This window comes from Paroedura picta, chromosome 11, assembly GCF_049243985.1.
Source record: "Paroedura picta isolate Pp20150507F chromosome 11, Ppicta_v3.0, whole genome shotgun sequence".
NCBI classification, from domain to species: Eukaryota; Metazoa; Chordata; class Lepidosauria; order Squamata; family Gekkonidae; genus Paroedura; species Paroedura picta.
Window position 1 is genome coordinate 8,680,636 of NC_135379.1, and position 23,816 is coordinate 8,704,451.

The window sequence follows — 23,816 nt, forward strand, 5'->3', positions numbered from 1 at the left end:
CTATAGGAACTAGTCCAAATAATATATTTATTTACTACAAAAGTTGTTTTCTCCCTTAAACGTTTATTTTTACTCCCAGAAGGCAAGCACTAAAGTAACCATACTGCAACAGCACAGAATGTGATCATTTAAAATTGTATTTATTATTGGCCGGCCAGCCGGCTCTTTCTCTACTATTGGCGATATTTTACTTGTAAACAGCTAATGCATTTATTTGTCTAAACTTCATAAGCAAAGGTAAAGGTATCCCCTGTGCAAGCACCGAGTCATGTCTGACCCTTGGGGTGACGCCCTCCAGCGTTTTCATGGCAGACTCAATACGGGGTGGTTTGCCAGTGCCTTCCCCAGTCATTACCGTTTACCCCCCAGCAAGCTGGGTACTCATTTTACCGACCTCGGAAGGATGGAAGGCTGAGTCAACCTTGAGCCGGCTGCTGGGATCAAACTCCCAACCTCATGGGCAAAGCTTTCAGACGGCTGCCTTACCACTCTGCGCCACAAGAGGCTCTCTAAATTTCATACATATGCCAAATAGCATAATTTTATATGCCGAGTTATAAATCATACATTTTACACGGATAAATGCAGCAGGTTCAATTTAGGTTTGATAAACAGGGCGTGTATTTCAGGGTTTTTTCCTCTTCAAGAACATTTTATACCTTTGCGAGAGGGGGGGGGGGGAGATCCCTTTCTGCACTGGCAACCCAAGAACGGATTCAGTCTTGTGCAAAAGAAAAAAAATATACCACTCACCCAGCACATGATGCAGTTTCCTACAAGCAAAATAAATAAATAAATGCATTTGAACATGCATTATACCAACAGGAAATGCAGTGGAATTAAATCAACGGAGAGATGGCTTATTAGCTGGGCTTTCAGGCATCCATTTCACCTCTGACTCCATTTTGCACAAGGAAGTTCTACTATTCCCATCTCAGGCAGATCAAAAGGCTTGCTTATCATCGGTGTGCTTTGATACAGTAAATCGCATGTAGATACAAGAACCGGTGATTCATGACAGGTTGTTTGTGCATCTGCCGGTGCAGCAACAGACAACTGCTGAAGACTGGGCACAGCACAATACTGTGCGACATTGCTATGGCATGGCAGGTCCCACCATCAGGGTAGCAATGCTTGCCCCACTTGTCTCGTGCCAGCAGTTACCACCCTTGCGGAGTAAACTGTACCCCCCACACACACCACAGTCCTTTGCATACTGATCTCCCACAATACAAACTGGTGGGTATAGGAAGTATCAACGTACAGTTATGGCAGCCATACACTTAGCAATACCAGTACCAACCAAAGTACTCAGCGTTTAGAAGCAATTGTCCTAGCTAACAAAGGTCAAAAGGCTGGAAAAGCATGGCAAAAGAAGCCTCCCTCCACAAGTACGGCCACATCATTCCAGTACACATAGGAATGGCATGCACGGTTGAAAGAAAACAGCAGCAATCACGGTGCTTTATAAACCTGTCAAGGGCATTAAAGCGCAAAGCTTCGGAAAACAAGCCCAGGAAAAAAAGGGTTACTGCCTCGTAAAAATCTGCAGATTAACTTCCTTCCCTAAATTACTATAGCATACATTCATAAATATGACTGCACTGAAGAAGTAGGCGGGGCCAAGGAGACGCTACCGTATGTCCTCTCTCTCTAGAAGCACATTTTACAGCCAGCTTTCGTCGCCTTGCCCACATCTGCCATTAGCTGCTGCGCATGGAGCCCATCGCATTTTCACGATGCCAAAACATAACTGTACTCAACATTAAATTCAAGAAGTATAGTTAGTGCACCCTGCCAAATTCGTTTCACGAACACACTTCAGGAGTATTTATGCGAAACGGCCATATTTGTTCCATTGTTATTAAACCACAAATCAGAACGATGAACTTTTACATGGCGACCACGGATGCATGTGTGTGTGTGTATCACTGCACACTTGCTCATTTGGAGAGACACACATACACACACACACACAAAACCTACTGTTCAGCCTGACAACTGCAGAACTGCTAGCTCTTCTCTATTACAATTCCTGTCCTTTGGAATAGCCCAGCGAAAGGAGGTCTGCAGGGTGCTTTCCTGGCAACGTTTCACAAAACCGTCTTCATCTAGTAAACCTTTGGGAGTTAATTCATTGGTTGCTAAAAATGTCCACAGCCTGGACGTTTTGTCCTAAGAATCTTTCTACAGGGCTTGACTGGGCCTACGCATTCAACTATCTGGTGATTTGCGATCAAACGTTCCTTCCTTCGGCCACTGCCTCTGGGTCTGCTGTTAGAATCTTCCTTATTTACACCACAATGAAACAAATTGTTGCACGTTCTTGTTATTTTGTTTTGATAAGCTACTTTAATGCTTTGGAGCAGTGGTCCCCAACCTTTTTATCACCGGGGACCACTCAACGCCGTTTACTGAGGCCCGGTGGTGGTGGTGGGGGGGGGGGTAGTTTACTCCTCTACTCTCAACCACTGCCTAACGCTCTCTGATCACTATGGTAATGTTTAAACATCCCTTCAAAATAAGATACAGACACGCCACAACAATGAAGTGTGTTGTAAAGGGCTGGGGGGGATGAAGTAAAGGACCAGGGGGGGGGGGGAGAAGGCGTCCTTCGGGGCCCACCTCCAATTAGTCGAAGGACCACATGTGGTCCGCAGCCCACAGGTTGGGGATCGCTACTTTGGAGCAAGAAGATCAACAACTCGGCGCCCCTCCTGGATTGTGCAAAGGCTGTACTTAGGCTAAGTTGCCAAGGTGTGTGCCTTGCGAGATGTGACCGCCACGCGGTAACTCTGTGCCAGTTGTCCCAGCCGCTGGCATTAGGTACTCCATGCTCAGCCTTGGCAGCTGCTTCTGGTGATCTGGCTGGGCATCCAGTTCTAGTCCATCCTTGGCCTCTAGTAAAAAGAAAAGAGGAACGGACCCATTTGTCTGTATAGCAACTGGACTGGAACATATTGTAAAGCTCTGTTTCAAATCTCACTGTATAGCTATGCTTATTTATTTTTATGCTGCCCTTCCCCAAAGGCTCAGGGCTAGCACAACACAATACATCACTGATAAAGTGTTAAAGTACAATGAACGTTCACATAAAAATTCTTAAATTACATACACATTAGCCTCCTACTTCATCCCTGTTTCAGGGGTGGGAGAGGGGATGCACGCAATCCCAGCCTTGTTCTAATTGGGTGGTTGTCAGCAATTATGGCCAGGGCTAGTTTTATTTCTTTAGGGCCAGAGACCCCTAGCCAGTAGACTAATGCTTTTCTTGGGGGGGGGGGGGAGATGGTGAGAGAGATGCGAGAGAGGAATTTTAAGCTAGGGAGATTTTCAGTGGCTTCTAAAAAAAAAAAAAAAAAAAACAGTCACAACACCGGCCACATTTCACTGACATAATTTCTAAAGATTACACTGATAGCTGAAGGGATGGCTCCAAGCTATTTGGACATAAAGAGACAATTTTGGGTTGCATTTGCACACGTCACACATTTCTTTGGACAGTGCCAGAGTCTGCCGGACAATGTAATTAGCTGCGGCAGGGCCGAACAATTCAACAGCTTTGTGGTATGGCCAAACAAGACTCAGCGTTTTAGGTGCGCAGCAACAAGCGCGGTCACATGGCTTGGCTACCCTAGCTCAAAGGTCAAGAAGCGGCTTCCACTGAGGATTTTCCCCCCTTTGCAAAAGCAAAGCACATTTTCATGTTTGCTCCGCTCGCTCGGCCGTGCAGCTGAAAGGTCTGGCAGGGCCTCTCACCCACAATCTAAGGCTGGTTTCAAGTGTGTGCCGAAACATTTTACGGCAACAGCAAATGCTTGCTCATGGGCTGCCCAACTATACAGGAACGGAAGGAGGTCAAGCTTCATTCATTAAACTATTTCAGCTGCATATATAATCTCGGTGGAATGCAGATGAAGTAATGCACAGATTTTTGGGGGGAGGGGGGAGTTGCCATCCAGAACCCAATTCATAGAATCCTGCTGTCAAGAACTCAAGTACTAGGAATTTGAAATGACAGGCTTTCATGAAACCCCAGAGTTTCTTGACGGCCCTTCCTGAATCGGTGGGAGTTAATTTTTAATATATTTTTAAAATTTGTTAAAAATGTTTATTGGTTGATATGACCATAGATGGTCTTGTTGACCCACCCATCCTTCCCAAAATGGCCAATAATGGGCCTGAAATGGGTGGGAAGAGGAGGAGCAAAAGATGGGCATGTAGATAGATAGCCATGCTTCCCAACCATATTTGGCATGGTCACACCACTTCTGCGGTTTCCTGAAGACTTAAGATTCAGGGGTTTCTCAATGTTAAAAAATTGAGAAAGGCTGACCTTCAAGGAAACAGAATAATGGTGGGAAGTGCCAAGAAAGCTGGAAATGCTCTCTGGATCTTAGCATAATCCACAGAGTCTTTGATACAGGCCTCAATCACAGGGGCACTCTCCACTTTCCCATACGCTAGTTAAAAGGCCGTTTTCTTCTCATGCCAGGTCTTCACTATTACGCTCAAAAATATTCTACAACCACCCATGCATCTTTGGTCATCAGAATGAACAATCTCTTTAAACTGAGACTCCTATATAAAAGGTTGCTTTTCTTTGCTAAGGAAAATTAACTATGGGGGAGAAACATCTTTCTATTTACCATACGGCACAATTTTAAAAAATCAAAACAAAAAAGCGTAGACATAAAACAATACGCCAAAGAAGTCTTCACCCACAGGCAGAAGACAGGAACAGAAGGGGGTAGAGGAATATGACTGGGGAAGAGTTTTGTAGCTTTGGTGCTACTTCCAAAAAGGCCCCCCTCTCAAGTCACCTATCTGATCTCGGAAGGGGGGGGGGGAAAGCAGGGCTTTGACAGACTACTGTTACGGTCAGAGAGGTCTGTAAGGGAGGAATTGTGCGGCAGTGAAAAACTCGGCAGGATCCAAACCAGTGGTTTTAAGTTTTGCTTCCAAACGTTTAAATGGAAAATTTTAATACCAGGAAGTGACACACTTACAAAAACAGACAGAAATATTTGGGGATCTGAAGCCGTGTCTAAACACTTCTCCGTATTCAAATATCACAATCCTGACCCGTGCAACAGGAACTGCTGCGGAGGATTCAGAGCCGTTTCCAGAAACCTCAATAATGACCAAACTCAACTTCATGCTTATTTCTAAAGTAGTAATATGGAAGTTTAGCAATACCATTATAGGGTACAGGAACTATGGCATGTTACAAAATTGGGCTTGCCTGAGAAGTATAGCACAAAGCTGTTCTACCCCACAGCACAGATACAATTGCTGTCAAATAAGGCTTTCTTTGAAACTGGTCTGAGTAAACATGAATAAAACAGCAGTTTCTAATCTAAACATGAAGCTTTAAAAAAAAAAAGACATTTCCCTGCCCAGAGCTATGCTGGTACATGACTTGAGTACAATCCTATGAAGTATTAATTTGGCACTCCTTATACAGTTTAAGAGAACAGAGTGTGGACTAGCTTTCCCATAGTGCCTCTCTTTGGCTGAATCCTCTTGGATCCGAAGGCTTTTCGCTCCAGCAACCAAAGGCCAGGGCGAAGCATGAATGCCAAATCTATTCTTGTGCTTAGCTTGAGCCAAATCAACTTCGATGGCAAATTCTTTTTTGAAAGAGGCTTTCTTTCTCTCCCCCTTGCCCAATGTGTATTTATTGCACAGGCGTACAAGTTGTAGATTTGGCAACAAGTGCTACTGAGCAGCTGTTTCCAACTTTTTACCGTTGAGAAAACCCTGAATCATTCTGCAGGCTTCAAGAAACCCCAGAAGTGGCGCAACCATGCAGAATATGGTTGGGAAGCATAGCTGTGTTCGTGCCCACTCCGGGGCCCATCAATCATTGGCCATATCTGGTTATATCACCCAGTAAATGTTTAACAACCTTTTAAAAATATATTAAAAATTAATTTAACTTGCACCCACTCAGGAAACCCTTCCGGGGCCTTCAAGAAACTCTGGGGTATCACGAACGCCGGTCTCCCACACGGAGCCCCATGATCACGGAGGAGAAGCAACTGGATCCATCATAAAGTGAGCATTTGAGGTTGGGGAGGGTCGTAATAACCTTTGGTTCATTCCGCTCTCTAAGTAAAAGGATCGTTTCAAATGGCAGACATGGGTTCAGTTGACCGTAAAACCACAGTGCGTTGGTATAAATAAGCACACTCTTTTGGAAAGCACAGGCTGGTGACTCATCGGTTTTATTCAACGATCATTAGCAGCGAGTTTCTGTTGTGGGGCAACATGGGAAGGCACCGCAACTTCTACTCCAGCATCGGGGAGAGTTTCAGGATGGCTCTGATCAACTAGAAATTCCCAATGTGCTGAGATCATTAACATCTGCTCTTGGTTGAGGGGGGGGGGACAATAATGCTTCAAGGAACTGTAACCCAGCAACTATCTGAAACTGCAAAATGGAAACGCTGGCTACATTCAGAAAGCACTAGCAGGATACCAGGAACACAATTCTTGAAGGAAGCCACAGACTTCTGCTCTCCCCAAAACACTTGGGACTACAAATGACTATCGTCCTAGAACGGACAATCTGAAGCAACTTGCTTCTCATGCTCTTCCTGGGTACCCAGCAGGGATCAGCGCATTCAAGAAATACCATCACTTTTTTTCTTAGGTGTTCTGGAGAAAATATGAGGAGGACACAAACACAGAAATACAGTTATTCGCACTTTTGATTCCTCAACAGAGCATCATTTTGGTTGAATTTATTAATATTTACACCCACTTTGTCTCTCAAAGCCATCAGGGATAACTGGGTAAAAGACCATGAGGAACAGCATGAAAATGGTTACAGGAGAGTAGTCCTTCTGACAAGTCCCTGGCTGATGTTCCAGAACCTAACAGCTTGGCTTCATGATTGAACTGCATGAGCAGAACACACTTATGCTCACAGGATGATCCCCCTAACTGCATGGATCTCCCAAAATGGGTTTCGGGGAGTAAGGGGAACCCGTAGAGTGGCTTTCGCTCAGACACATTAGGTTGTAGTTAAGTAGAACTGGGAGGAGTACATGTTACTAGCACAATGGAATTTTTGTACACAAGATGAATTAAAGTGAGTCGAGCTTACCACCAGCGCAAAAGCTCACTCAATCCCCTGCTTAAACTCCTACACAAAACAAGCATAAAAATGGCACTTCCTCCCAAGAACAGCATAGACTGGTTGGCCCACAGCAATGTCCCCTAAAGGTTTTCCTCAACGAATGCTTTCAAAGGGGACGTTTTTCAAGTTTGTGTGATTTTAGCTGTTTCGGTTATAGTTTTGCTCATGGCTGTTATCTAGGAATAATCGTATTTTATTCTAGAATGTTTGGCAGCCCAGCAAAGTAAGGCTGTAATGTGACATAAGCAAATTTGTACTCAAAACTACCGCGACGCTTCTTGTGCCTAATGATCCATCAAGCAAGTCCCACTTATCTCTTGCAGTTGATGCAACGATTTTCAAGAAAAACTAACAGATTCACTATTGTCTAATGAAAGTATAATGATGCTATCATGTCTCCAAGTATTTTAGGTTGATGGGAATTATGCATTTTATGTTGCCCAATCAGCAAAAGTTTAGATTTGTCAGCAAAGTAGGACCCATATTCCAAATTTCCCAAAACATCATCTGTTGTTCCCCCTCATAAAAGTTTCTGGAAATTGTACCTCTCTACCCACCGCATCTCTGAGACCCGATCCCTTGAGCAACGGAGGTATTGGGCACTCCATGAAAGCTCTCTCTGCCAATTGAGCTACACAAGCATATGAATGGTGGGGCTGGTATGTCCAGGCCAATACGGTCAATGTTTTCTTCATTGTCCAGATGTCAGACATAAGCAAATATGGTTGCAAGGAGGAGCTCAAGCATTGGTTTGTTCTGAGGCAGAGATAGTCAAACTGCGGTCCTCCAGATGTCCATGGACTACACTTACCATGAGCCCCTGCCAGAAAACATGGGAATTGTAGTCCATGGACATCTGGAGGGCTGCAGTTTGACTACCCCTGTTCTGGGGCATGCCATAGTCCTCTTTACAGTAGAAGGATGCTGTGATCCTTTTTTTCCCTTGCATCCTGTACACGAGTAGTAGAAGCTGATGTCAGAGGGTGTGGCCACAAACTGGGATGCGCTTCCTTATATGTCGGTCATGGCAACATCATCTGTACATGACTGGTGGGTGTTGGTGTAATTGCTATGGTTCTAACACGTTGGTGAGGGGTTATTCTTTAACATTATAACCCCTCCGCTATGAGAGAATAGGATACATGCATTGGATTTAAGCCCTCATACAGCAAGGACTATAATGTGGCATTATAAGCATTGACTCACTCCTGCCTTTTAATTTGTTCAACTTCAGAAAGCAAGAACAGATTAAAATTTGATTTAAAAATATTTTTATTCTACATTGAACGGAACAGTTTATTTTATTTATGTATTTATTTATACGGTGACAAACCAGGATAATATTTTATTTCTGTTTCTCCTGCCGTATCTCTTAAAGTAGGAGTTTAAAATGAAAAGTTAATGTAAATGTATAGGGGTGAAGCATGAGTTTTCTGATCACGAAAGAGGCAGGAAGGCAATTTCACACCACTCATTATACTACAGCCACCCAACACATGGCCTGTAAAACCATGTATTTCATTTACAAAAGGTGTTCCAACTTTCAGAGAGCTTTCTACAGTCACGGGGACAGTGAAAAGAAGGGGACAATACGGAACAGCCCAGATCTGTGAACTGAAAGCTTCTAGATTCCGATCTGTGATCTTGTCAACATAAATTTCATACCTTCTTATGAAAGGCTTTTTTTTTCTTAAGGGAAAAACTGTACAGGAAAAACTTCAACCAATGCAGCACAATAGCTCATGCACTTAAGAGACACAAAGCATGTCCTGCTGGATCAGACCAGTGGTCCATCTAGTTCTGCATCCTGTCTCACACAGTGGCCAGCCAATTCCTCCGGAGAGCCAACAACAGGTGTACAGACCTTCCCCTACATTGCCCCCTCCCCTTAGCACCGGAATAGAGAGATTGTCCGCCTCTGAATGCAGAGATTCCCTTTAGCCACCCTCGCTAAATAGGCCCTCCCTCCTTTGAGGATTTAAATCATGATTTTAAAATGCCCGTTTGAATCACCTTCAATCCATCCACCCTGAGCGAAACAGAAAGTGCCCTGCAACCCACTTAACGATATAGCTCAACTGGGATTCCATAATTGAGATGCTCCTCTAGCCCTCCCCACCCACACCCTCCATTCCGCATAGCAGGCAGTTTCTTTTCACGGCTCTCAACGAGCACGTAAGCCAAGCCTGATATTCCAGTTGCTGAATTCAAGAAATGAAACTTCGGGCTACAATCCTGAATATCTCAACGGAATCTACTTCCAATGAATATGTAAAGAACAAATGCTGTTGTGATGCAAGGGGTTTTGCTGTTGTTGTTGTTGTATTGTGTTTAGTTTTGCTGAGAAAAGTAGTTGCCACAAAGGTACTTACTGGAAGACAAGAGTCCCAAGTTCTTTCGGCCGCTGCGGACCGCTGCTCCAGAGTGGGGCGAGAGGGCAGCTCGGGGGCCCGCGCATGCGCGGCAGCCCCAGTGCAAACACGCACGCGCGGACTGCCGCGCACACGCGTTTGCGCCGCCACCATGCCGCGGCTCCCCCTCCCGGCCCCTCCGGGCTGCCAGCAAATCGGCCACTAAAGCGGCCGATTAGCTTGCAGCTTGGCAAGCTTCTCTTCCCTCCCCTCCCGAAACAAGAAGTTTGCCGGGCCGTGAGCTAATCGGCCGCTTTGGCGGCCGCTTTGCTCGCGGCCTGGCGAGCTTCTCGCTTCAGGGGGGGGGAGGGAAGAAGGAGCCGCGGCCCAGCGCCAAGGCCTTCGCGGCCTGGCACCGGGCCGCAGCCCACGGGTTGGGGACCACTGTTCTAGGCCATGAAAATTTTATATATATGAGAACCAGTGTGTTGAACAGAACCTGAAAACAGGAAGTCAGTGACGTGATCCTAAAATAACTAGAGAAGTACCCAACAAGGTGCTGCATTTTGTAGCAATTCACTTTCTGGACTTTCTTCAAGGGAAGCCTCACTGGCAGTCTTCAAGCAAAGGTTGGATACAAACTTTTCTAGGAAGCTTTGGGCTGATCCTGCGTTAAGCAGGGGGTTGGACTAGATGACCTGTGTGACCCCTTCCAACTCTATGATTCTGTGATATATAGGTTGCTACAATAGTCTAGCCTCAAGCTACTGTCACATGACTCAACAGGGACAGTTCCACAGAATTAAGAAACGGAACCAGTTAATGTGCAAGGTTAAACAGAAACCACTGCAATCTATCTGCCCCAATGAATCTTGTAAAAGGAGCGCTGAACCCAGCAGAACCTTTAAAACTCCTAACAGAAACTGATAAGGCCAACTGGACCCCACTGAGAAGAGATAATGCAATACACTTTAGGACATCTGCATCTCCAACTTTCACCACCGTCCATTCGGCTGGATTTAGCTTTGATCTATTAACCCTCAGCCACTGGTCCGGGAGAGAGGCTGCCACTTCCGTAGACTTATGCTGCACGGCTGGTGTATCAACATACTGATGATCCCCAACTCCGAAGTTACACACGAGCTCAACAAGTGTTTTCATAAACTCAAAGCCCATCAGAACCTCACAGCGCAGACTGAGGATGTGACCAGATAAAAAATAAGGACATCCCATCTTAGAGTTTTCCTTGATAACAGCAACGTTCTCCAAACACGAACAATACTGAATGGCCACCATGTTAAGGGCTGTTGAGAAGTCAAGCATGATTAGAAGGGAAACGTGTCCTTGTCCACTGAAACGGAGCCTGTCCACCAGCAATTAAAGCTGTCTCTGTACCACAGCCAGGCCCCAACTACATTTAAAGGAGAGTCAAGGATCAACATCTCATTAATTGGCTGAAATGGCCTGTTAGCTCCATTCTTCACTGCCATATGTCCTAGCACAGGGGTAGTCAACCTGTGGTCCTCCAGATGTTCATGGACTACAATTCCCATGAGCCCCTGCCAGCGTTTGCTGGCAAGGGCTCATGGGAATTGTAGTCCATGAACATCTGGAGGACCACAGGTTGACTACCCCTGCCCTAGCAAATGGCTTTACCTCAATATTATCCCAAACCCACTAACAGTGAGCTCCTCATTGAAAAAGGACAGTGCCTGCTCTTTGTACAGGTGTGCAAAGATCTCCTCGGCTGCTTTCTCTTTCACAGGCCCCACAATTCTGAAAAATCTGTTCATTAGGAACTAACCTTCCCTGTTTGCTGAAGTTCTCAGAAAGGGAGGTGGAATGGGGAAATGTCGGGGGGAGACAGAGGCCAGACATTTTCAAGGCCTCCACTGAAAACCATGTGACAGAATTGCAACACATCCATTCATTTTCGGGAAGATTATGTCAAGCAAATAAAATGAGGAGCAGCATTTTAGTTTATCCTTTAAGCTGTCTTATCCTAGGCTTTTTGTTCCAGCACAAAAATGTCCATCTATGCCATTAATAAGTCTCCAGTGCGCCCCAAGTCCTCTGGCTGAATTTCCAAAGACAGGGCAGAATATAAATCCCTAAATAAATAAATAAAGTGGCACACAAGTCAAACTGCAGACTGACAGCCGCACAAGATCTTGTTTCATGGCCTACCTGAGGCTACAAAGAGGGAGCTTAATTTATTTGCAAAATAAGTAGCCTTCTGACATATGATTTTTTTAATTTTTTTAAAAATAAAAACTTTTTTTTTCTTTTGTAATCCCAGATCTTGGACAGTTCAGTTGCTCTATGATATGGAGGATTTCTTTCAACGTTTGCCTTGATGTAGCTTCAAACAAATCATTCCTGGTTCCCCTTCATAGACTGACCAAAACAAAACATTTATCTCCCCCATTTGGTGCCGATTTACTAAAAAAACTTCAGAGATTCTCAGGCAGATGCCCATATCTCATCTCTTCCTTTCTCAACCAGGGCTTCATGAAACACTGGGGTTACCTGATGGTCCTGGGAAGCTTTCCTGAATGGCTGTAAGTTAATTTTCTATATATTTTTAAAATCTGCTAAATATTTTTATCGTGTTATGACCATATACGGTCATGTCGACCTGCCCACCCACTCCCAAAATGGCCAATGATGGGCCTGGAGGAGGTAGGAAGGGGACGGGCCCTGGATGGCCGAGTACAAAGCTCTGCTTCCCAACCATATCCTGCATGATGGTGCCACTTCTGGGGCTTCTCAAAGCCTGAAGAACGTTTCAGGGGTTTCTCAATGGTAAAAAAGTTGAGAAAAGCTGAACTAGGAGATGCTCAATTCATTTCTTTTCTCAAAACTGCCTCTGAGCCAGGAAAAGCTAAGTACAAGGAGATGAGAACCTCTTCTAGAAGTGTTCCACACAAAGTACTGACGGATCTATCAGCTTAGTTTACCGAGTCTTGATGAGCACAAAAGATCTGCAAAAAGCAGAGCTCTTCCTAAAACTGGAGGCTTCCTCAATTAACGCATTTGCTTGGCAGTAGAAAAGCACTCGGTCAGCACCAAACTGAGCAGCAAATTGTTTAAGAGCGACACTCATACACATGCGGAGGGCTTGAGTTGCCACCATCTGCTGATCATACATTGGCTATTTCTAATCACCAGTGAAGAGACCCGGTCCATAAACCAGCCAAGTTTATTCAAGTACATCATGGACTGGCACATACAGATGGCCTTCTGTAACTGGTACAAGATTCATCAATTTGACAATCTTGCTTCTGATCATTATGTCCAATGTGAAACACTAAAAGAAGCCTTTTAGTCTCTTCACTATACACCAGCTGTTTGCAACCTTTTGACCACACAGGTACCACTGAAGTATTTTTTTCAGGCTTCAAGGTATCAGGAAGTTATGTCAGCTGGCCACGCCACCTGGAAGCGAGAGGAGCTTTGGGTAGCACAGGTTTAAATGGCTGGGCCCCTCCAGGCCCATCATTGGCCACTTTGGGAAGGGGGCAGGTCAACCTGGCCAAATAAGGGGAGAAGTTTTAAAAAATTAAACTTTTTTCTTTCCTCTTCACTTGGGAGCTGGAAGTGGCAGGCACAGGGTGGGATGGCTCTCCCTAGCCACCATTTTGGAGACCACCATACCGTGGTACCATTGAGGGGCTTTTGGGTACCATACAGTCTTGTGGTGCCATGGTCAGAAAACCCAGATGTACACAAGCTAACATCTGCATTTCCCTTAGCATTTCCCTTATGTTTCAATAACTTTGCTAGGCACTCAGAAGGTTTCCTAGTAATTCACCTAGACGTTTAGTCCAGAGCAATGCTGCTTCCCATTTTTTTTTTTATAACATAACGTACGGAAAGATCTCTGAACACTTGACAGCACTATGCAACCAGTATTTGAAAGAACTTGGGTGCAAAATAGGAAGTTAATCATGCAAGTTCACAGTACAGGAATCTTACAGGATAAGAATACAACGGCGCCTTATACTTTGACATTTTGCTATATGGTGAGCCATGAAAGGATAAGTACAGTGAATTTGAATTCTATTATTCTAATCTTACAATGGAAGAAGTCTGAATCAGACATCGGAACTTTCAATACTCTAGCCATAATGAGGGCTGCAAAGAGGACATGGCACAAGGAATTTCTTTCAAGTTAACAATGTACATGTGCAAAGAGACTACAATTTTTATTTTGCCAGTACTCACCTGAAAAAGAAAAGCACTCAACTGTCTCAGAAACAGGATGATAAGTGATCACAGAACTATCATCTTCTGCCACTGTGCAGCAAAATTCTCACTGCCCTGTTTCAAGGTGATAAAGAGTGCATATCCAAATGGTTGCATGTGCAGTGGGGTGAGCTACCACTTGCTAAATAGTAGTCTTAAGTTAATAAGCACTAAGCTATCGGTTCAGTTACAGTGCCTTTTTTTTTAAAGAAATGAAATCCTATTATTCTATGGGGAAAAAATTCATGCTTGTGCAGTAGAAGCTTTAAAACGTTGTATTAAAATGTCCCTAAAAATAATTCCCAAGAAGGAAACAGAAAGACTGACTGTGTGCCATGGGACCTCTACAATGAAATTTAAGTTTTCCTTCCGACCACAAAATCAGTATTTGCTTTAGTTTCAGAGAAACCCTACAAGTTTGGTTAGACTGAGAAACTTTAGTTGCACAAGGGCCAAATGAAGTTCATGACCAAGCAGAGTTTGACCTGGACTTCCCACATGCCAGCTGCGTCCCCACACTACAAAACCACCCTTTAAGAAAAGGTGCTGTCTCTTACTTGCCAGGTATTGCCTACCTGACCCATGCTGCTACTAGGGATGTGTGCTTTAGCCGCCTTGGCAACCACCGAAGCCCAAGGCAGCGTGTAGGAGGCCAGCGCCATGGCATAGAGGGGAGGGGCGCCACTGCACCCCCCTCCCGTGTTGTGGCACTGGCCTCCTATGTGCCACCTCAAGCTTCGGTGATCACCGAGGCAGCTGAACCAAGCCATCCCTAGCTGCTACTAGCTACATCTTGACTAAACACCTAAGCAACTGCATCTCTGCCTATGTTTCCTGTAGAGCACTTCACTCTGCAAATCCCAACCAGTTGGTAATCCCTGGCCCCAAGGGAGTATGTCCGGCCTTAACCATGACCAGGACTTTTTCAGTCCTTTCCCCTACTTGGTGAAGTGAGCACCTGGAAGAGATCTAGGCCCTGATGGAGCTGGCACAGTTCGGCAAGGCCTGCAAGACGATGCTCTTCTGCCAAGCTTTTGGTTGGGGTTAGTGGTTCTGTACCACCAAATGGACACTGCCATAAAGAACACTCCATGGAAATCATCGCTGAATAGACACTATGCTAAAAATAAAATGTATTTTGCTGCTGCTGGTTATGAAATGTGGTTTTAAATGTTTTTATAATGTCCTAATTTCCATTATATTGCTGTTCTTTTTGTTGTATGCCAAGCTCTGCAGTCCGTATATTCTCTTACCGGGGACAACACTGATCTTTATATATTAATTTTACTAAAATTAAGCATGGACGACGTGGGGCGCAAGGTTGGCAACAACATTCAACTTATGAAACGGTGGATCCTGTGAATTGAACTTCAGCTATTAAGGATTTGGAATACCTAGAATCTCACATTTCAATTAAATTAGTGCTGAAAAGAGAGGGAGAACAAGAGAGAGAGAGAGAAGACTCAATACAAGGGTGATTCATCAGAATATTTCATCAGTGATCTCCAGGTAGGCGTTTATGTCAGAGCCAGAAACTCAACACATAAGCAGCCAGAGTCAGACTTTAAACAGCGCTGCTAACAATTAAATAGCTGTCATTCGCTACACATTGGGTAAGCATTGTTCTCCGGTATTCTCTCTGCAGTACCTGAAACGTATTGCTTCACTACGCTGTTTGGAAAGGACACTACAAAAAGATAGCTGGAGAGCAACAACTGCAAAAGTCATGGGTCACGGGAACATTTTACAGCTGCCCTACTCAGAATTAGAAGCACCACAGCATTTTGGCTGCGGAATACTAGAAGGCCACACAATCAGTGTGAGCCACGGAAAGCATATTAGTAACTGTATGGTATGCTTCAATTTCTTGGTATATCTTATTCTCAGAGTTTCTTGGTACAGAGTTTAAGTAGAAGATGTAGAAACCAGGAGGCTCGCTCACTTGTTCATTCATTGATTCAATTCCATATTATTACATTATATATTTTATATATACTGCCCCCTCTCTTGTGGCTCTGGGCAGTTTACATAAAACACGAGAATAAGTACAACACAGCAACGCCAAGTAAACACTACAGTAGCAACAGCGATCTCGCAACAGTTGCAACAACATTTTCATATAGTCCCATAGGTTGGTTGAGTCAGGTTCCATTCATGGGGGGCCCAGAAGAAGATGGTGGTTAGCCAAATGCCTGGCAGAAGAGCACCATTTAGAAGAAGAGTACTTTGCTTTTGACTACTGAAAGGAGTCTCAAAGTTACTTATAATCATTTTTCCACTTCCTACAACAGACCCCCTGTGAGGTAGGTGAGGCTAAGAGAGCTCTGGGGGAACTGTGACTGGCACAAGGTCACCCAGGTGGTTCCATAAGGAAGAATAGGGAATCAAATTTGGTTCTCCAGATTGCAGGCCGCTGCTTTTAACCACTACAACAAGCAGGCCATGCAGCATTTTGCAATAGCACATCATTCTGAAGCAAATGTCTTGTACCAGCTCTTTGGTTTCGAGGGTTGATGATTACTGAACATAAGAGCAAACCGAAGTCAGACTGAGTACATCAACTCAGCTATGTGTACAATGTTACCAGCAAAGCTTAATAAAAGCTTAATAAAACTTCTTCAGTGTTATCCACTTCAGTCTGAGGTACCCAAAGCTAAACTATACAGCCTGAGTTTTAACTCTTAAAAACAAACAACCACTGTTTCTAAAATACTCACAAACTTTCAACACAGGAGTACCTGCTGGGTTAAAACAGGGAAAAGTGTTTACGACAGCATTACAAGGACTGTGTCCTGGACAACTGTTCTTGGAAAATTGCCAGCTTGGGTTCTCTTCAAAACATGACTAACAAGTTTCCCGTAAATTCACATATACCAAGTTGCAGATTGGCACTGATGCTTGAATACACAAAAGGTATTAAAGGTACATAATGCAAGGCAAAACTGCTATCTTATATTTATCTATCTAGAATAAGGATACTAAAGAACAGCTGGTAGAGCAGGCCGATATTCAAAATTTAACATGCGGCTGGAACAGGCTTCCTCGGGAGGTGGTGGGTTCTCCATCTTTGGGAAGTTTTTAAACTGAGGCTGGATAGCCAGCTGACGGAGAGGCTGATTCTGTGACGGTTCAAGAGGGAGGAAGGTTTCAGTGGATGAGCGATAGGGTTGTGAGTGTCCTGCACAGTGCAGGGGGTTGGACTAGATGATCCAGGAGGTCCCTTCCAACTCTATGATTCTATGAGTTGTTCCCAACTGGAGAGAAGCCTCTTCCAGAAACACCTTGGCTCGGCAAACATTACTTTCATGTGTCACTCATGTGACTTGCTCACTCTGTTAAAAGCTAAACAAAGTTTTCATTGGGGCAACACCTAGGTCCTCTCAAGTACACATTCCTGATGTTTCCAGTCAACTTCCTCCATCAAGTATTTCTGGCTTATTACCTCACTGCTCTTAATGACTTTTCTTGCTTCGCATACATGTCTCACATAATGAAGGAGAATGTCAGCATACTTTCTGAAATACCACAGCTTGCCTGTCATTTGAGGCCTGCACAAGCCATTTGTACTTGGGCCAGCCCGGAAATGTTTTATAACCAGGAGATCACCAGCTTTCCTTTCCCGTTTAGCACTTCCAAGTTCCACCTAAGAATGCCAAGACGGCTGCTGGCATGGAGTAGTTTTAAGAGTATGACCTAATATGTGCATGTATACAAAACATGAAGCCACAACAAAACTACTATCTGGGGGACCGCCTTTCTGAACACACTCTCTGGGGAACGTCAGTCAAGCAACATCAACTGCTTAAGGATCCCTGGCCCTAAAGAAGTATGCTTGGCCTCAACGAGAGTGGAATGAGCTACCCAGGCAGATCAGGGCCCTGACAGAACTTGCCAAGATGGGGCTCTTCCACCAGGCTTATGGTTGAGGCCAATCAGGAACTATATTAAAATATCTAACCGGGTCCCCCCACCCCACCCCGGGGATCCTCGACCATCCCGTTGACTCCTTTCACTTCTATATTCTGTAAAGGCTTGGAAGATCTACATAGCCCCTCCTCCAAATTCTCAAATGTTGAACATCCAGTTAACTAAACACCTACCTTGTGACATGGAATTAGACTAAACCGGTTGGGGCAAATGGGGTTTTACTGCTGTTTTTGTGTAGTTTAATTGTGTTTTTATCATTCTGTTGCCAACTGCCACGAGCCAGCTGGCCCGAAAGTGGCAGTCAACAAGTCTAATAAAAAAATAAACATCAATTAATTTATTTTATTTATTATATATTATTATATGTAGCCCTCCCTGGAGACCAGTAATCAGCCACTATAACTATAATTTTATAATTTTACATTTTTATGCTGATTTATTGTTCTACTGTTATATGAGCTGTAGCTGACGTGAGCTGGCAGAACCAAGAGCGGTGGTATATACATCATCAAATGATAAATAAATATATGATAAATAAAAACATCCAAAGAGCCAACACGCCATTTTCACAAATCCACGGGGGCGCTAGATTTTGCTTTTCCGCGAACCTCAGGGCTGTCACGTTGCGCAGCAAACTTCTGAAACTCAATGAAGTTCCAAAATACATTTGTAAAATGGCATGGGGTGGGTCAGCTGTTCAAAGTCAAAACATTCCACGGGGTTAAGGACAAGTTGCTTGCATGAGCCTCGGATTTCTGGTTCCCAGCCAACCGTTTTAAATTCACGCAATGTTATTTATTCAGGTTTTCGATATTTAACTTCACAATGTATTTTAACAGACCTGCACGGGGGGGACACACACACACACACACACATCACTTGGCTTTCCTGTAGACTTTTGTCTTTTCTAAGTTCCCAGTGAAACACCACTAGTTTCCCTTTATTCCATTTGTTTATCACAGTATTCAGCCTCTTTTATGGAGCTTGAAACAAACAATGCCCTTTGCTGCCTTAGTCAGCACGGCTCCTGGGCTGTTATAGAACTGCTATTCAAGTCCCTTTTAATATAACTATACAGAAAAGGCTCAGCAGTGGAAGTTACCCCCTTAGCTAGAATAATGTATTGAGTAATCAACCCGCTACAGCAAGACAAGACAGAAGAGGAATCAAGCAAAGATATCTCTCATTTTCTATCTTTGCACCGAAAGCAATTAATAGCAACACTGGAGAGGGTTATTCACTGACATGCTACATTAGGGCTCAAACCATTTGTCCATTAATTTCGCCTCTGAACCCAAGTTCAACGAGCAACTTCTAATGGACTGGCTTATAGGAGTTCCACAATGGTACTACTCAGCACTAACAAGTTAGTACTCATTCTTACCACTAAATTTAAGCAGAACACCAAGACTTCAACAAACAAAAATCAGTCTATAGTCTGTATTTGTACATATTTTGTTGAGAAAAAAAGCTGAACAAAAATTAGGTCACTTCTTTTAACTTAATCACTATGAAGAAGACCGTTTTACTTAGATGAAGGAGTCTCAATGCAGCTTTTAACCTCCTACTCTTCCTCTCCCTAAACAGACACCCTAGGAGTTAGGTGAGACTGAGACTGCTCTGAAAACTGTTGCCCAAGGTCACCTAACTGGCTACATGTGGACCAATAGGGGACCAAACTGGGTTCTCCAGATTAGAAGCTGCCTTCTTACCCACTATACCAAACTAGGAGTACCCTAAGTAAATATGCATCTAGGCATACCTCTCCTGTTGTCTAGCATTGGTAATGCCTCAAGAAAATTAATTCTTTACAACATTGCATGGAAAACCACATCTTAAATCAATGTTTAAAAAGGCACCAGAGATTTTCAAGGAAGCAATAGTGCAAACGCAATAGATCTGTCAAGCTGATCAGCATGCATTGAATAATTTTGTTTATAATTCAACAAGAAGAAATAAGCTCAGCTTTTCCACTACACTCACAATTCAATTCTAATTCTAAGATGCTACATGGGCATTTGCAGCAGGGCTGGCAGTCAAGAACAATATATGATTGACAAAAATCCCACATTTAACTGAGATTTCAAAAAAGCAGGATGCAACTAGGCATTTGATGTTACTACCAAGTACTTTGGTAAAGTATGCAGTACTTATAACTTTTCGATCTTTGACCTACTTCACACAGCGGTTGAAGACACTGTTGTTTCCAATTTAGCATATGACGAAATTGGATGCCAAGGCGACCTTGGGCAAACCCACACAGCAGGCCCCTACTAGTGACAGGTCATGAAGACAGATGTCTCAAACCTGAGCCCAAGGCTCTATCTTCTGTACGACACTGCCTCTCATTAACATACTCATATCGTTTTAATGTTCTGCCTTGAACCTAATTAGAAAACCCAAGGATAACTTTGTGCTCTTTTTGATTAAATTAGACATCTACAACAAAGGGTAACTAAGATATTAATGCCTGAAAGCAGGACTAATTAGTTTTTCCAGCATGGATAAAACAAAGGGTTCCCCCCTTCTCCAAAAGTAATAAAAACTACACTCATAATGCCAACATGCTAGGTTTCCTTGAAATTCTGGTTGCTGTGCCAAAAGAGATAACACAGGTATTAATATACCTCCCACATGAAGCACCATTGAAATTGGCAAGAACGTATTTAGGACTGCAAAACAAATCACATGGATGAAATAAGTATTTCAATCCACAAACTTGCAAGTGTAGGTAGATATGAATGAAACGCAGCCAAAGTGCACTACACGGTCGAGTTCCCTTAAGCCCGGGATAGTCAACCTGTGGTACTCCAGAAGTCAATGGACTACAATTGCCATGAGCCCCTGCCAACGTTTGCTGGCAGGGGCTCATGGGAATTGTAGTCCATGAACATCTGGAGGACCACAGGTTGACTACCTCTGCCGTAAGACACATAGTCCATATTACCGCAGATGGCAAAAAAAGAGCCAACTATGGGAAGAACCAACCACAAAAGTTTCTAACTTCTTTGTAATATCTATTGTCATTTGCTTCTATATTACATCAATTATGGCCGATGAGTAAGAGTTATTAGTAGTCCGCCTAAGTTTCAAAGAAACACTTTGACAGAAACAGCCATCCAATCATAAATAAAGAAGTTTAAATACTATTACACTATACTTCTGTCAAGTCACAGGCAACTTGCGGACACCCTGTGGGGCTTTCAAGGCAAGAGACATTCAGAGGTGGTATTCCATGGAGGTCTCCCATCCAACTACTAGCCAAGGCTAACTAGCAGAAAATGTACATCCACTGCTAGAAATAAGCCAACTTCCAACAGTTAGTTCATTAAGAAACAGAAGATAATCAGTTTCACATTACATATTTTTTTCCTTTTTTGGCAAGACACTCGGAACCAAGAAAACCACAGAGGACCACTTAAAAAATCTAAGAGGAATATTAAAGGCCAGTCAAATGTTACAGAGCAAGAGTCCCAAAACACTTTCAGAAGTGTCTCCCTTCCTTGAACAGATTATTTTCAAGCAATGGCAAAATAGCCTTTTGACGAAGGACAAGTAAAAGACCTGACCATAACAGAAGTGCACAGGCTACTCAGAATCCCATCTCCTTGCATCAAGGTTGCTGTCAGAAACCTCACTGACTCGTTTCCTTTCCTAAACCAGTAGCCTTAACACAATTACTATGTAGTACTTCTGCTTGCTCTCTGATGAGAGCTTCAACAGCTGTAATAAAGCAGATTTTAAAGGTGGATCCAAATAAAAAGGCATAAACACTGGATGTCTTTTCAGTCCACATGGTGTACCACCAGCATACCAGTTTTCAGGTTTTTCACTAGCGCTCCAATCTTTTGCATCTCTCCCGATGAAAGACACATAAGCCTTACTCCGCTATACTGCACAAATATTTTAAATCTTGATTTCCCGCCCCCTCGCCTAGCAACCCTATGCTGAACTGTGAAATCCTGGCATCAACAGCATAGACTCCCACTGATCTGAAAAGAAAAAAAGAACATCAGGCTCTACATGGGAGGCACCGGAAACTGAACTACTAAGATTTTAGTTAAGCTAAGGCATGGAAATCACCACCACACTCTCTGTTGGCCACATCCAGCTCAGTGCTGACTCCCACACCTGAAGGCTACTGTCCCATGCCCATCCAAATGCACAGGCATCTTCAAAGACATAACCTGTTGATTTGGCATTCGCCTGGTAGCCAGGAAGAGGGAGGTAGAATAAAGCAGAAGGCTTCAAATCAAATCTGCTAAGAGAATAAAGAACTAGCATTTTATATTGTTATGCAAATGGAGGAGAAGATAATAGCATTTTATATATTTGTTTAAAAAATGAGGACAAAGCAGTCTTAGTTTGATGGTCAAGGAGACTGAGCAGAAAGTTTATAAAAGTGCCAAGCGCGAGGTTTGCATCCTTTCAGAAGTTACATGGCGCATCTGCAAGGCATGTTGTTCAGACCCTGTTGAAAACGGGCAGGCCCAGATAAGTACAGAGCACCATATGCGCATGGAGCCTCACCAACCCTCTCATTCCCACTAATTATTCAAGCCAGCCCGAGCCCCAAACGCGAGAGCACGTGACTGGATTCATCATCAAGCCCAGAGCCGACAAACATCCTTCTCCCCCCCCCCCCCGGACTGCCACAGATCCCTCGCCCCCTGCCACTCATTTGCCTTCCGCTTCGGGTCCCCCCCCCCCTTTGGAAACCGGCACGCAGCAAACTCCGAAGAACAAGCACGGGGATCCCGGAATCCTGCGAGATCCCCCCCCCCAAAAAAAAGCACAAGCGACCCGGAAGAGCAGCAGCGGCCTTTCAATGCAAAAAAGCCCCCCAAATACAAAAACAGGGAGACTAAGGGAGAGAAGAAACCCCCCCTCTTCCCCCGTACGTAGAGAGCCCGGGCCGCTCAAGCTCCAGCCGCCGCGCGTGTGTCCCGGAGAGGCCGGGAGGGCGTGTGGGGTGAAGACCCAGGCAAGGGCCTGGCGGGAGGGCAGCCACTCGACGCCCCCACCCCCGCGAGGGAGGAAAAGGGGGACCCCCACCCCCACAGCTCCCCGGAGGCCAGGCCGTCGCAGTGCGGAGCTGCCGGCGGGAGCAGGCCCAGCAGGGAGGGGGCCGCCCGCCCCGCCCCCACCGCGGCCTCGGGTGAGAAGATGGCGGCGGCCGCTCGGGGCGGTGGCGGGCGGGAGGCAGGCAGGCAGGCAGGGCGGCGGGTGTTGGGGAAGGGAAGGGGCGGCGGCGGCTCCGGCGCGGGCCTCGCTCACCTGTCAGCCAGTCAGGCCCCGGCGGGCCGGGCGCGATTCCGCGGGAAGGGCGGCCCAGGGATCCCCGGCGACGGCGGCGTGCCTGGTCTGCCTGCGCTGCTCTTCCGCCTTCCCGGCTCGCTTCTCCGCCGCCGCCGCTGCCGAGGCCCAGGAAGGAAGGGTGGGGGTGGGGTAGGGTGAGGGCGGGAGACGCGGCGGCGGCGGCGGCGGGGAGAGCGGCAAGCGGGCCGGCTGCGAGGCGGGCGGGAGGGGAGGGAGGAAGGAAGGGCGGGCGCGGAGGAGAGGAGAGGCGGGGCGGCGAGAGGCGGCGGCGGGTCCGGGCCCGGGACGTCTCGACGCCAAGGAGCGGCCGGGCAGGGTTCGCTCGCATATGAGAGGGAGAGAGCGCCAGGGAGACCCACGAGCCCCGCTTCCGGCTCAGGGCGGAAGTCCCGCCTCCGCCGGCGGAAGGGATTGGCCTACGCCCGGGGGCGGGCCTCCTCCTCGCGGCCAGCCATCTTGGCCGCTCGCCCCCCCCCTCCCACAGCTTCCCCGTTTCGACGAGCCTCGAGCCAAAGAGGCCGGCAACCTGCGCGGCGCCGGATTGGCCGGCGGCGAGGACGGCGCGCGGGGCGCGGCGTGACGTCGGGGGAGCGCGGGGCCGGGTGACGTCAGCGCCTTTCCTGAGCGGGGAGGGCTTCGCTCACGCCCCTCGGCGGCCGTTACTCGCTCTCGGGGGGAGGAAAGGGGGGGTGGCGTTCGGAGGATGGACGCCGCGAGGTCGCGTCTCGGCTTCCGTAGGAGGAATGGCTGGGCTGAGAAAGGGGGCTCTCCTCCAGGGTAGGCCAAATAAGGTCGCCCAGCGGGGTTGGTGTTAATTCGTTTCC

General features: G+C 45.6%; 1 protein-coding gene and 1 long non-coding RNA gene across 3 annotated transcripts in view; one reads left to right on the top strand and one right to left on the bottom strand.

Annotated features, from left to right (window-relative positions):
• Nucleotides 1-23,422, bottom strand: part of LARP4B (La ribonucleoprotein 4B) — a 62,863-nt gene extending 39,441 nt beyond the window's left edge. Inside the window, exon 1 of one of the 2 annotated variants that reach the window (XM_077304702.1) lies at nt 22,951-23,422. The gene's annotated coding sequence lies outside the window, so the exon portion shown is untranslated. Of the gene's footprint in view, nt 1-22,574; nt 22,594-22,950 lie in introns of those variants that run through there. The other variant, XM_077304703.1, reaches the window with a different exon arrangement.
• LOC143820628 (uncharacterized) lies at nt 5,780-16,363 on the top strand. The gene is made up of 3 exons (XR_013225424.1): nt 5,780-6,060; nt 12,004-12,059; nt 14,587-16,363. It is a non-coding gene; the product is annotated as an uncharacterized LOC143820628 (long non-coding RNA).
• Nucleotides 23,423-23,816: the final 394 nt, after the last annotated feature.